We start from the raw sequence: 13957 nt of genomic DNA, 5'->3' as shown, positions 1-13957 counted from the left end.
AAGCATACACATATCATACCTGTGGGAATTTGTACCTAGGCCTTGTATTTTTGCCAGCCCACCCTTTTTATTTCTGTTTTTGGGTTTAGGAGTGATTTGGTTTTTTTTTTATGTTTTTCTGTGGATTCCCTATTGTTGTATTAACCCACACACTTTTCTCACCCACAGAGGAACAGAGGCGTCGGCAAGAGGTGGCGGATGTTGTGGGGCAGATGCGCCACCATGTAATCGGCCTTCTGGTGGCCCTCGACCGGCTGTCTGGCCTCCTTCGGCATTAGATTTTTTTTTTTTGTTCTATTTTCCAAATAAATTTATTAAGACAAATATACGTTGTGGCTCATTTTTAAAAACCAAAACCAAGATAGTTTAGCCTGACATAAGTTCCTGCAAGGATTTCCCTTTTTTAAAAGTTAGATTGTGTTTTGTCTTTGTATGTCAAACAGACACCAGAAACACATAACAGTAACAATGTCATTTCCCTTTTTGGGTGTAGTGTCAATTACAGATTTCTACATTTTCCAGGTTCCTACTTGGTGCGCAAGCTGCTTAGGCCAATCTTACAAATCCCAAGGTTGGGCCAGGCTTCCTTTTGGTGTGGATTGGGAAGCTGAAAACATATTTCAGTTTTGCTCAACTGGCGTCAGTACTGGTTTACCCCTTAGTCAAATGTAACTTGTGTTAACCTGGTTACACTTGCTGTTAACGTCCCAAAAAAGGAAGACCATTTCACTCTTCAAACATTTATTCACAACATAACAGAGAAAACAAAGTGGTAACTCCCAAAAAAAATACACAGTGATAAATTCAAATACAACACATACCAAGAAATAATTAAATAAAAACACAAAATCAAGAACTGGTTGACGAAGGACCATGCCAACATGATTCCACAAACATGGCGTTGCGATATGGGTTCAAGAATATATGCCCAAAAGGACCAGATCCAGGTTTGGTAAGGGTAGCAGGAAGTAGTGAGCGTTGGAGTGCCAAAGATTATGTGAACAAACAGAAGATGGTGAGAAAATTAAAAATAAATTAGATGTTCGCCAAAAAACACAAACACATTAGGTATAAACACTGGAGTTTTGTTCAAACTTACCTAAAAAATCTGGCCACCACATCATCGCGTATGGCCCCCCCACATACTGACCTTCGACCAACCTCGGGGGGGCCATCCTCAGGTAAGGCATCCTCTGGCTGCATTGGGACACCACTCCTTATGGCAATGTTGTGAAATATCCCACACAGGACCACAATTTTCGACACCATATCCGGCACATACATGAGCTCGCCACCAGAGCGGTGGAGGCATCTGAATCGGCCTTTTAAAAGGCCGATACAGCTCTCCACCACTTGCCTGGTGGCTGTAAGTGCGGAATTATACGCACTTTGTGGCCCTGGTGTGGGAGCCAAATAAGGAGTGAGCAGCCAGGACATGCAAGGGTATCCACTGTCTCCTGTGAACAAAAATAGACCACATCAGGAACACTGTGTATCAAGCTTAACATTGTTATGTACTAAAGGTCTCCACTTACCCAGAAGCCACGCATCACCAGCTTGTAGGTTGGTTAATTTCTGCCATATCCCTGAGTGCCGGATGACGAAGGAGTCATGAGCACTTCCGGGTAATTTAGCATTCAGGGACAGGATCTGGAGGGAGGCATCACATACCACCATTACATTCAGGGAGTGATAGTGTTTCCTGTTTCTAAATATTGCCTCCAGCCGTGCTGGAGGCTGAAGTGGTATGTGAGTACCATCCACAACCCCTATGATGTGTGGGAAGCCAGCTATTTGGTAAAAATTGGCCTTGGCCACACTAAGGGCACCCATATCCAAAGGCATTTTAATAAAATGATGGAGGTGCTTGAAAAGTGCCTCCATCACTGCCCTCAGGATCCTGGAAAAGGAGGATTGGGAGATGCCCGCCACTATTCCCACCGTTGTTTGAAATGATCCTGAGGCACAGAAATGTAACACCGCCATAAATTGCGTCAGTGGTGGTATTGCTGTTGGACTGTCAATTTGCCGCTCAAGATCACTTTCTATTAATGAGAGAGTGTCTATGATGATTTTGGGAGGTAGACGGTAGCGTCTTAAAACCTCATCATCGGCATTCCAAAAAGGGTGACACGTGTTCGAAATATCTGGGGCCTTGCATGCCTACGATGCCTACGCCTGGGACGAGTTTGAGGTTGGTCGTCTTCCGGGAGCAGGGCCAGAACAATTCGCCCCAGATCTACCTGAAATTCAAAGTTTACAATGTAAGGCTTTTGACCCACCCCAAAAGTAAGAAAAAACAACTTAGCTTTCTGATACCATCCATAGCTGCTTACATGCCGGGGTATTGTCATGATACGTATAAACTGTAAAAAAGCCAACAATGAGACTTCAAAAATTTAGAGGGTGTTTTTTTTGTTTAAAAATTGTTGCAAGCCAACACAGAAAATAGCGGAAAAACACATTTGGCCATCGATGAAAACGACATTGCACACCGTACGTCAAATAGGGTTCAAATGGACCCAAAAAATGGAAAAGGGAAAAGCAAAACTGGATTATATGATGAATAAGCCGTCAAAAATGCGGTAAATAATTCGCAAATGCAAGTCGCTACACCAACAGTCAAAAATGCGGTAATTAATTCGCAAATGCAAGTCACTACACCAACAGTCAAAAATGCGGTAATTAATTCGCAAATGCAAGTCGCTACACCAACAGTCAAAAATGCGGTAATTAATTCGCAAATGCAAGACAAAAAATGGACTTACCCAACTCGAATATATAAGATTTCCACAAAAAACTTCTTTGGGTCCGAAAACAAAAAAAAACTAAAAAAGATGAAATGAGTGTTAAACAAATTAACGAACCACAAAACAGAAGAATACACCAATTGGCCACAAATTTGAATGCACAAAACTTACCAAATCAGGAAAGGATGTTGAAAAAATGAAAAAAATGCGAACGGAAAAACCAAAGAAATGTAGCAAAAACAAACAAAAAAACAACTCTGCCAAATCCTCCAAACGCAAACAACCAAATCCAAACCACTTAACCGACAACACTCCAACAACCCCACCTCGAATCCACACACACCAAGCCATAAATAGTGTTTATTTTCCCGCACAAATTAAGGATGAATCATAGGGACGCACAATCAATGATGCGGCCGCAAACTAAGGACGCATGTATAAATACGTCACGAAATCACATAGAATTTCTGGATGATTTCATGCTGGAAGCAGAGACATGGCTTCAAACCAGGGAAACAATGGTCAAAATTGCGGCGGTAAGGCCTTCATGCATTTTGTGTCAATGATTCTTTTAAAACATAATATTGTGCAAGTTGTGAAGTGGCTAAATCTGCATATTTACCCAAATAGGTGAGGAGGATGACATGGAAGAGACTGCTGGCCCCAGTCAACCCGCCAAAGCTGCCAAAAAAAAAAGGCAGCCACATTTCACAAGCAAGGAGATGGAGGTTTTGATCCAGAAGTGCGTTGACATCCTGCCCCAGGCAGCCAGGAATATGAGCCAAAGCCAGAAGTGGAGAATGTGGGAGGAGGTCGCCGTTGCTGTCAATAGGGTGGGTGATTATGTCCGTCTAGCCCGGGATGTCAAACGGCGGTAAGTAAACACTTTCCCATCCTATAAACAAACCCCATTGTAAAAAAAAGGATAATGGTTCCAAATTCATTCCACAGATGGGCAGACTTCAAATATCGTCTCAAACAAAAACTTGCCGACAGGGCTAGGCATGCAAGGGGGACAGGTGGGGGTCCCACCCCTGTGTCATTGGAGTTGACAGACTTAGAAGAGATGGCACAGGGGTGTGTGCAGGCTGTGGAGGTGTTTGGCGTGTCCAACATGGATACGGACATGCCAGACTTTGCGGCTCCTCATGTTGGCCAAGGTAAGTCTTGTGATGTCACCAACTCAGAAATGCTATTGTGCCAATATGTAGATTCTAATGTGAGTCTTTTCTCCAATTTCCTAACAGAGACAGAGGCGGATGAGTCTGCTCCAGAGGGGAGCCTTGGCCGCAGAATTTCTGCTGGCTCTGCAGGGGAGGAACCAGTACATCCGGCTGAGGACCCTGCAGAAGCCAGTCCAGGGCGTGCCCCCTCGCAGGCAGTGGGCCTCCTCACAGAACTCAATTTTAAATCGGATTGCCATACGGAGATTCTGCAGAGGATGGACGCCAGTCTGATACGGGTGGCTGAGGCCCTGGAGAAAAATGCTGCGGCCAACGTGACCATTGGTCAGGCCCTGGCGGAAAATACCAGGGCCAACATCCGCATCGCCGATGCCCTGGAGCAGCTCGTTCGCCAGCACATGGTGGAGCCGACCTCCCTTCCTGCCGGAACATCCGGATCCTCCACCTCTGGCACAACATCAGCCAATCCTCCAAATGTGCCTAGCCCTGTGCCTAGTCCATAGGCCACAACATCTGCCTCTGGACAGGCCAGCCCGATGGCATCCCGGACCCAGTCTGGCGCCCACCCTCACCCAGCCAAACGGGCGAGAAAACGGGGACAGCAATGGCGACTTTTCCCACACTCCTTCTGTGCTTGGCTCATATTCCTTTCTGGTCAAAACTTCCCTCTCCTTTCTTGTGAAATGTTTTTAAATTTTGTATTTACGCTTATGTTAGTAGTTATGTTATATTTTTTTTTGGATCAAATATCTTGGCCACAAAAAAAGGCAATACAATATTAGGCCAATTTGTTTGTGTGTAAACAATAAATTAAAAACAAAACACTGACATTGTATTGTGACATTATTGTACAAATGGGTTACATTTAATCCTGGCCTTAAACGCAAAAACTGACCCTCTTTAAAAAAAAAAAAGGCCTCTTTAAGGAACGTTTAAAAAATCACATAGCGATGCAAATTCCACAGTAAACCAAAAAAAAGGGGAGCTAATTAAAAGATGATGACATTATTGTTACAATAGGCCATAACCACCAAATTGTGGCCAAAATAAAACCCCAAAAATGTACGCTAATTGATTGTGTAATCATGACATTAGCAGCTCTGATTTCCACCTGCGTACGCTTTTGTGCTATCCCAATAAACTGCTTTCCAAACACATACCAAGCCGGATTTCAATCCAACACTAATTACTTTACTGACCAGCCGCGATTAATCGCTGCACCATCGTGGAGTCCCGGGACGGAGGAGAAGGCCATCGCCAATGTGGTCGAGTAATCCTGACCCTAAGCTGTGCGAGCATTTTGAAGGGAAAGCGGATGTTTCAGTGACGTATGAGACGGTCCGAACACATTTGACGTTCGCATCTGCTAATGTATGTACGCCCCAAAAACGCCTCGCCACGCCTGCGTTTTTTCATCTCCACCCCCGTCAACACCCAAAAACGCCCTGTTCTGTCAATCACATTTGACATGTCACTTCCTGTACGCTATTTTAGGAACGAGAGAAAAAAAGCTCGCAATCTGCCGTACGCACATGCGCAGTGTAACACCGACGCATGCACGGTTAGTCAACATCGGAACGCAACGAGCGTACTGTTGTTAACGTGCGGCTCTGAATGAGGGCCTTAGTGTGCAAGGTTGGAGCAGCATCACCAATGTCATCAGTTTGGGATGCAACGCTATTTTGTGCCCGCATATGCGTTGTCGCATGTTTGCGTTTTGCGGTTTCTGGGCGCACCATAGCCACAGTATGAAATCACTATTCAGTGAAATACAGTACAGTACAGAGCCCTCTCTGGGCACTACAGTGTCCAGAGCAGACAGTTACAAAAAAAAAATATACAGTACGGTACAGTATATTCTTTTCCATGGATCGAACCCCGGACCATAATTCTACCAAAGTGATCACCTAACCACTAGCCCACACGACAGCTACAGTACAGTGAACCACAGAGAGTGGCCTCATCCTTGTGCACTCCTCCCGCTGCTGTTTTTAATTTAAAAAAAAAAAATGTCATACTGTAATGCATCCCATATCAGTGAAAGCTGTGCGTGCATCTAATTATTCTACAGTATCGGTTATACCGTGACAACAACTCCGGCAACTTCTCTACAGTTACTGCACCGTACCGTATGTACAATACAGTATGTGCAGTGATTTGTACAGTATATTATGCGACATTAAAAATACAGTATGGGTTGTGCGTTCATGCAAATGCTGTGAATATGATAGACATTCAGTACAGTGGAGCACTCACCACCCAGCGGTTAAGCACTATATTACATGCAATTACAAAAGTGGAGCACTCGCCACCCAGCGGTTAAGCACTGTATTACATGCCGTACCATATCCTTCGTTGAAGAATACCACGGTATTCCACAAGTCCATGGCGCGACTCAGATGCCTGCACACCACGCCACAAGTCCGTGGCGCGATTCACGCCACGCCATGAGCAACAAAATAGCTGGGCAGATCTGTACATATTTAGTTTTTTGCATGTGGGGGTAATTATTGGCTGCTTTTGCATGTAGTGCACAAATGCTGAATAGCTTTATTTCTACACTGCAATTTAGATTTCAGTTTGGACCCACCCCTCCCAAATCTATATTTTTCTTTGCACGTTTTAAATCTATCCCACCTGCAGTGCACCAAATCTGAATCAGGCCCTTAATCTAAATGTTGATGTTTTACATTCCATTTGCATGTAATATGACTGTCCTCAGGTTGAACATGGCTATGATGACACAGGGGTATTTATCATCAGTGAAAGGCAAATGTGCACATCAGTGCTATTGTGTAGACATGTGCATACATTTTCCTGATGAAAGTTGCTCTTTACAAAGGGTGGACATCTTTGCACTATGAATGTGATTAGTTATTATTATACACTTAGAAAAGTCATATCCAAAAGCTGCACTTCTACAGTTTCAAAAATGACCATTACTCATACTTGCTTACTGTGCTGCCCCCTCCTCCGGAAAGGAGCAGCCAGAACGGCAGAGAGAGGGTGTGGTGGTCCAGAAAGTAGGCAGTTCAGGGGGGCATGATGGCATGATTGCATCATCGTGGCGCTGACCCCTGCTATACAGTGCTGATAACACAGGTTTAGGGGGGCAGGGCTACAATGACACAATTCACCATCAATTGCATCATCGGACCCCTGGACCCCCCACTTGTGCTCTATATGTGGGTGACCACTGGGGGTTGCGATCGGATGGAGGCCCGGGGGCTGGGAGTATGTGGAGGGGGGGGGCCGCAGGGGTGTGCAATTTGTATAATCTTCATACGAAATGAGGATATCACTGTATTCTTGTTTTGTGTGCACATTGCTGTGAAAACATCTTTCTCATAAGAACCTCACTTAAGACACCTGCAGACTAAAACTAAAATGACCATGTTTACTCTAGGTACAATATATATGGCTGTACAGTACACAAGCTTCCTTGTCATTTGCATTTTCATATTTCCAAATATTGCACTAGTGCAGTCTATACTTTTATTCTGGGAGATTGTATATTGCTATTTGATGAGCAAATCAAGTCCAATGATAATGCTAAAATGCAGATGTTTTCGAAGGGATTCATATTACTCGTATTACACTCCTGCTTGTTGATAAATGGGCCATAGAATTATACAGGTAATCTTAATGGTGTCAAAGGGTATAGTCTTGTTACATGTATAATTTATGCAAAGAGCTGCCTTTAGTAAGTGATCCTAAAAAATATTATTTTATGACTGTCCCAAGACATTTGTGATTCTGTTGTGATGGAGCTGAGGATTAACTAGAAGCAACATGATTTTAGTTCCTGTGCACACTTTGGTGATATAATCTAGGATTTTTTATTGAAAAGCCATTAAGCAAAGGCTTGAATGAAACGCTAGTAAAATTATCATAAATGTGCCCTCCCAATCCCAAACTGGATCTTAGTGGAATGCTGAACTTGATGAAAATATTAAAATAATTTTTTTATGTACCTATGACACTCAAAAATATTAATCAACGGGAATGTCCTATATTTATAAAAAGGCAGAATTTGCCACCACATATCTCTGTTCTATGCAGTAAAATATTAACAATGACAGTTTACTTAAATGTCACTGACTTCAACATTATTGTTAGGCAATATGTGCTTGGAAAAATCATTGTACTGTAATGCAGTGTTTATATGGTGAATTTTGGCACTGCTATCCTATGAGAACAAACATTTGTTAAAAAAATATATATTATAAGGGCACAGTTGTTCCCTTATATTAAGGCTCCATCTAAAAAAATGGATTTCTCCATAGAGAATTCTGAAGGGGGGGCAGGGTGTTTAAGGAGCTATACCTCATAAGGATCTGAAATTTGGCATGGCCGGGTAGAGCTGTCACTGGGTGCTGCAAGCCAAATTTCAGGGCTAAAACATAAAAAATGAGGACATGGGAGTAATCTAAAGCTCCAACTGTCAAATTTTTCTGATATTCTCAATTAGGAACCCTTTTCTACTATAGTCTATGGGGGATTTTTGGGAAGGCAAAAATCAGGGTAGGGGTGGAACTTAGACTTGGGGTTTGTTTTATTAGGTAGCTATTGTGTCAGGGTACGTGCTTTTGGGGTTCAATTTTTAAACTATTACCTCAAGAATGCGCCATTATAAAGAAAGGACCTTTCAACTTGTTGCGCAGCCTCAGTAGAAGCCTCCAGCAGGTGTCGTCATAGTGGCTTCACTTGGGTGCAGCAAGATGGCCATCGTTTGCGGGTGATAGCGGGTGCTGGATAGCGGGTAATGGTAGCAGCGGTGGGGACATGGATGCAGCGGCAGGGACATCAGTGGCAGCGGGGACATCAGCGGCGGTGGTGTCGGCGGCGGGCCGCAGGGTGTTGGTGGTGGGGCTGTGGATCACGGGTGTCGGCGGTGGGGCAGGTGTCGGCGGCGGTTGTGGGTTGGCGCCTGCCAGGTGAAGACAACAGAAATCCTGGTAGGTGGCAGCAATGAAAAAGAGCTGACACAGGCTGCTGTCCAATAGGTGAAGACATCAAAGCCCTGGCAGGTTGGCGTCTGCCAGGCAAAGATGCCGATGCCCTAAACTGGTTGGTGCCCGCCAGGCGAAGACGCTGAAGTCCTAGTTTTCAGCAGCCAAGTAAAAGAGCTGACACAGGCTGCTGCCCACTAGGTGAAGATGCCAAAGCCCTGGCGGGTTGGTGCCCATCAGGCGAATATGCAGAAGCCCTGGCGGGTTGGCATCCGCCAGGTGAAAACGCCGGAAGTCCTAGTGGGAGGCAGCCATGAAAAAGAGCTAACACAGGCTGCCGCCCACTAGGTGAAGACGTCAAAGCCCTGGCGGGTTGGTGCCCACCAGGTGAAGACGCCGAAGCCCTGGCGGGTTGGCACCCACCAGGCGAAGTCACCAGAAGTCCTAGTGGGAGGCAGCCATTAAAAGCTAACACATGCTGCCACCCACTAGGCAAAGACACCCCAGCCCTGGTGGGTTGGTGCCCGCCAGGCGAAGATGCCGGTAGTCCATGTGGGTTGCAGCCATGAAAAAGAGATGACAGAGGCTGCCGCCCACTAGGTAAAGATGCAAACCCCTGGCAGGTTGGTGCCCACCAGGCGAATAGGCCTAAGCCCTGGGGTGGTGGCAGCCACCTAAAAGAGCTTAAAGGCCACTATCCCCCAGATGAAGGCCTGTAAAATAAAATATTACAATATTAAAGTGTGTTGTATTTTAATATTTTTTTACAGGTGGACTAAAGGTGGCAGTGGGCAATAATGCCCAGCAAATGACGTAGGGGTCTGCCGTATTTAGCACAACCAGCACAGTGCTCTGAGCCGGTGCTGGTTCTGAAAATACAGGGGGAAAAGTGCATAGGGCCCCCTGTATTTCCCAGAACCAGCACCGGACTCCTGCTAGTGGGGGGGGGGGTGATGCCACAGCCAGGGGAGCCCTTTCACTGGGCCCCCCAGCTGCAGCATCACCCCTGAACGCTAGTCAGCCCAGGCCAGGAATCCCTGGGTAGTTGGGGACCCCCAAATAAATGGGTCTCCCTCCTCAGGGCACCCCAGGCTGATACCCCGGGGCTATCGCCAGTGCCCCTGGGCGGTGGGTGCTGAGTTGAATGTGTTGTGTGGTGCATATGAATATTTTAATATCGCTGCGGTCTGTTTTGCAGACCGGAGAGATGCTGTGAGACTCTGTCTTCTGTTGCCAGGCAACCATGTCGCGGCGGGCAGATGTCATTCAACGGGACTATGGCCCTGGCGTGGACGCGCACTTCCCAGTCTGCCACAGGCCAGTGAACCTAACCACCTATTTAAGGTAAGAAGTTATGTAACCCTGCTTGTCACTTTGTTTGTTATTTTTGTATATGTTTGATGTATATGGCTGCCTTGAAAAAAGAGCATCACTCTGAAACGTCGACAGCTTCTTGCCAAATACAAACACTTTCTACGCATTTTCTGGGAGTGCTGCAGTTTTATTCTACTACCTACGACTACACCCACTGAAGGCACCCTTCCATTATACCTCCAATATCCAGTAGCACTGAGTGCCAGTCCTTTTGCTCTATATATATATATATATATATATATATATATATTCACAGTTTCACCGGATAAAAAGAAACTGTAAGAAACCTGAAGATTGTAAACAACTATTATAGATATATATGGACAGGTTTAAGGATAAGGGGTACCCTACCCATATACTAAATGGAGCTTTAGATATAACCAAGCAACTTGATATAACAGAACAGTTGAAGTGCAGCACCAAGGAGGAGAAAGAAGAGTATGCTAAATTTGTCACCAATTGTGTTAGGCATGAATATATTATAAGGAAGTCCCTTAAAGATCACCAGAACCTTCTAACTATGGACCCTGTTCTGAAAGATTTACTCCAAGCACCACCACAACTGGTCTTCAGGAAATCCAAGAACTTGAAAGATCTTCTAGCACCAAGCATGATCAGATCAATTTGGGAACAAACATCTGTTCTACCTAAATGCACAGTCTGTTTCAAATGCAATACCTGTAAACATCTGCACCCTAACAGAAAAAAATTAAACAACACCGATTTAACTAAGGAGTACAAAATCCAACACTTTATGAATTGCAATACATCTTCTGTTATTTATATATTGAAATGCCCAAGTGAACTGAAATATACTGGCAAGACAAAGAGACCACTCAAACTGAGGATCCAAGAACATATCAGAAACATTAAGAATAGACTCATGCAATATCTAAACATTTCATGATGTGCCATACTGTAAATCTGACGCTGAGGAACTATCATTTAAGGCGATTGAACTTTTATCTCTCGTTGAACCAGGAGGTCATCGCTCCAATCTACTTTCCAGTAAAGAGATGTACTGTATTTTAGAACTAAAGACCTTGCACCCCAATGGATTTAATGAATGCTACAAAATAGCTTCTTTTTTATAACTTTAAGGTGCTGCATATTTTGATCCATGTTTTGTGCCCTTTCTCACCAAAATTCCGCATACTATAGCCACACCACACTGGATATGTTCAATCTGGTCTGATCTTGGAAGTTAAGCAGTGCTGGGCCTGGGTAGTACTGGAATGGTAGACCACCTTGGAATACCAGGTGCTGTAAGAATTTGTATATTGTGAACACCATTATGTGCATACACATTCAATATGCATGTTCAACAGATCACTTTTACTCTAAGATCTGAGATAATTTTTACATATTCAACATATACTATATATGTTCACCCTTTAGATCTTACATATGTGCTAAAGTTTCTCTCCTTTTCATTATTTAAGATTGCCCCCTTAGGTGTAAATTTACTAAGACGGAAGTTCTATTAAGAAGTGATGTTGCCCATAGCAACAAATCAGATTCCAGGTATTATCTTCTAGAATGTGGTAGATAAATGAGAAGTAGAATCTGATTGGTTGCTAGTTGGGCAACATCACTTCTTAAATAGAACTCCCATCTTAGTAAATTTACCCCTTAGTCTCTCCATATGATGTATTGCACCATTCATTTGGCTATATTTTGTGCTATATTCTGATACCATTTTCCCCTATTATATATATGACTGGGAAAATGATTCATCAATATACCTTACCAAAACTGGCCACCGGCTCCTTAAGCACTTTAAAGAAACCATGTACACTGGTTTGAGCTCCATAAAGATGGCTAACGCTCCTGCAACCGTGCCTCTGGACCACAAACTACAGGAAGCACACCACAGGAAACAAGGTGCATGTCACTTGCATTCCAGTTGATGCTGGAATCAGGAGGTATCAATAGAAGTCGGCACATACGCAGTACCAAACAGTGGATGCCGGGAGTGAGGCGGATGTGCAACTCCCTGCATAGAGGACAGGAAGTCCTCTTTCTCTGTACTAATATTGACTTATAACCATTTTAACTTCAATGTATCAGCTACATTTTAATTTGCTACAGAATATCTCTGGCTTTTATTGCTGTTTTTGACTAAACCCATCATGGTTGATTCCAAACAGGAAGTGATGTCATCATCATTTCCATATTTGGTCTAGGTATAAACATGAGCCTGGCACCCCCTTGAAGAAGTCCACTAGACAAATCGCATTGGGATTATTTTTGTTTTATTCTTATTTGTGTTTTTTAGTAACATTTTACCACTCGCCATTTTAGTGCTACTTTGCTCCAAAGTTGTTTTATTGAACCTGTTGTGCAATTTGAAAGTGTCCATTTATTTTTCCTGTCATTTTATTGCCTATTTTATGAATGGTTTTTAAAAGTAATAAAATGGATGTCTATTATCTTTAAAATATCTATCAGTCATACCTTACAATACCGTGACAACGGAGGTCACTTTAGCCCAATATTTGTACTATAAAAAAATAAATTATATATATATACATATATATTTATACGTATATACATACACACACACATATATATATATATATATATATATATATATATATACACATATATTGCAATTGATTACATTTTACATTTCATTATTTTCTATACAAGTTATACAGTACTTTAAGAAATACTACTCAAAGTCTTTCTTAACAAGTACATTGTTTGACCATGCTTGCACATTTTGTAGATAAAATGTGTTTTTTTCTAATATATGGCTGTGTTGTGCTTTGAACCAGTAAAATAGACACATTTTCTAAATATATACGGAATGATAAGCATCTTCAATACGTCATTTGTTATTACACCTAAGTATTATGTTTTCTCACTTTGTCTAGATAGAACCAGCACTTTGCAACAATGTCACCAATTTGTCAGTCCCAGAGCCAGATTTAGGCCCCAAAGGGCTCTAGGCACAGTTCCAGTTTCCACCCCCCCCTTCTCCTTCCACTCCATCTTAGGGGTATATCTATAGTTTGGGACAGTATTAAATATTTTCTGACAATGCTCATTGCAGAGATAGAAAATCTTCTATCAACTCAATTTAACATATAAACAAAGCCAGGACAGCTGAGTAATGCTTAGCTCCATGATGCTACAGGCTGGCAGCAGTAGAAAGCCACTTACACATAGCTTCCAGCGGGTTCAACAAAAAAGAATGAAATAAAAAGTAATTTAAAAAAAAAAAATAGAATAAAGATTGTATAATTAGCAAATAAAAATTATATACAGCTATAAACACATATACATATAATTATATATATATATATACAGTCAGGTCCATAAATATTGGGACATTGACAGAATTTTCATATTTTAGCCTCTATTCACCACCACAATGGCTTTGAAATGAAGCAAACAAGATGTGATTTAACTGTAGACTTTCAGATTTAATTTGAGGGTAATTACATCCAAATCAGGTGAATGGTGTAGAAATTACAACAGTTTCTATATGTGCCTCCCACTTTATAAGGGGCCAAAAGTAATGGGACAAACTAAACAATCCTAAATCTAACTTTCACTTTTTAATACTTCGTTGCAAATCCTTTGCAGGCAATTACAGCCTGAAGTCTGGAACGCATAGACATCACCAGACGCTGGGTTTCATCCCTGGTGATGCTCTGCCAGGCCTCTACTGCAAATGTCTTCAGTTCCT

General features: G+C 42.8%; 1 pseudogene; it reads left to right on the top strand.

Annotated features, from left to right (window-relative positions):
* The first annotated feature begins 11413 nt into the window (after window positions 1-11413).
* LOC148519763 (5S ribosomal RNA) lies at window positions 11414-11532 on the top strand (annotated as a pseudogene).
* Window positions 11533-13957: the final 2425 nt, after the last annotated feature.

Source organism: Taudactylus pleione, unplaced genomic scaffold (assembly GCF_031769625.1).
Source record: "Taudactylus pleione unplaced genomic scaffold, aTauple2 ptg000183l, whole genome shotgun sequence".
In the NCBI taxonomy this organism is placed as follows: Eukaryota; Metazoa; Chordata; class Amphibia; order Anura; family Myobatrachidae; genus Taudactylus; species Taudactylus pleione.
Note: the sequence above shows the minus strand (reverse complement) of the source record. Positions and strands in the feature narration are given on the sequence as shown.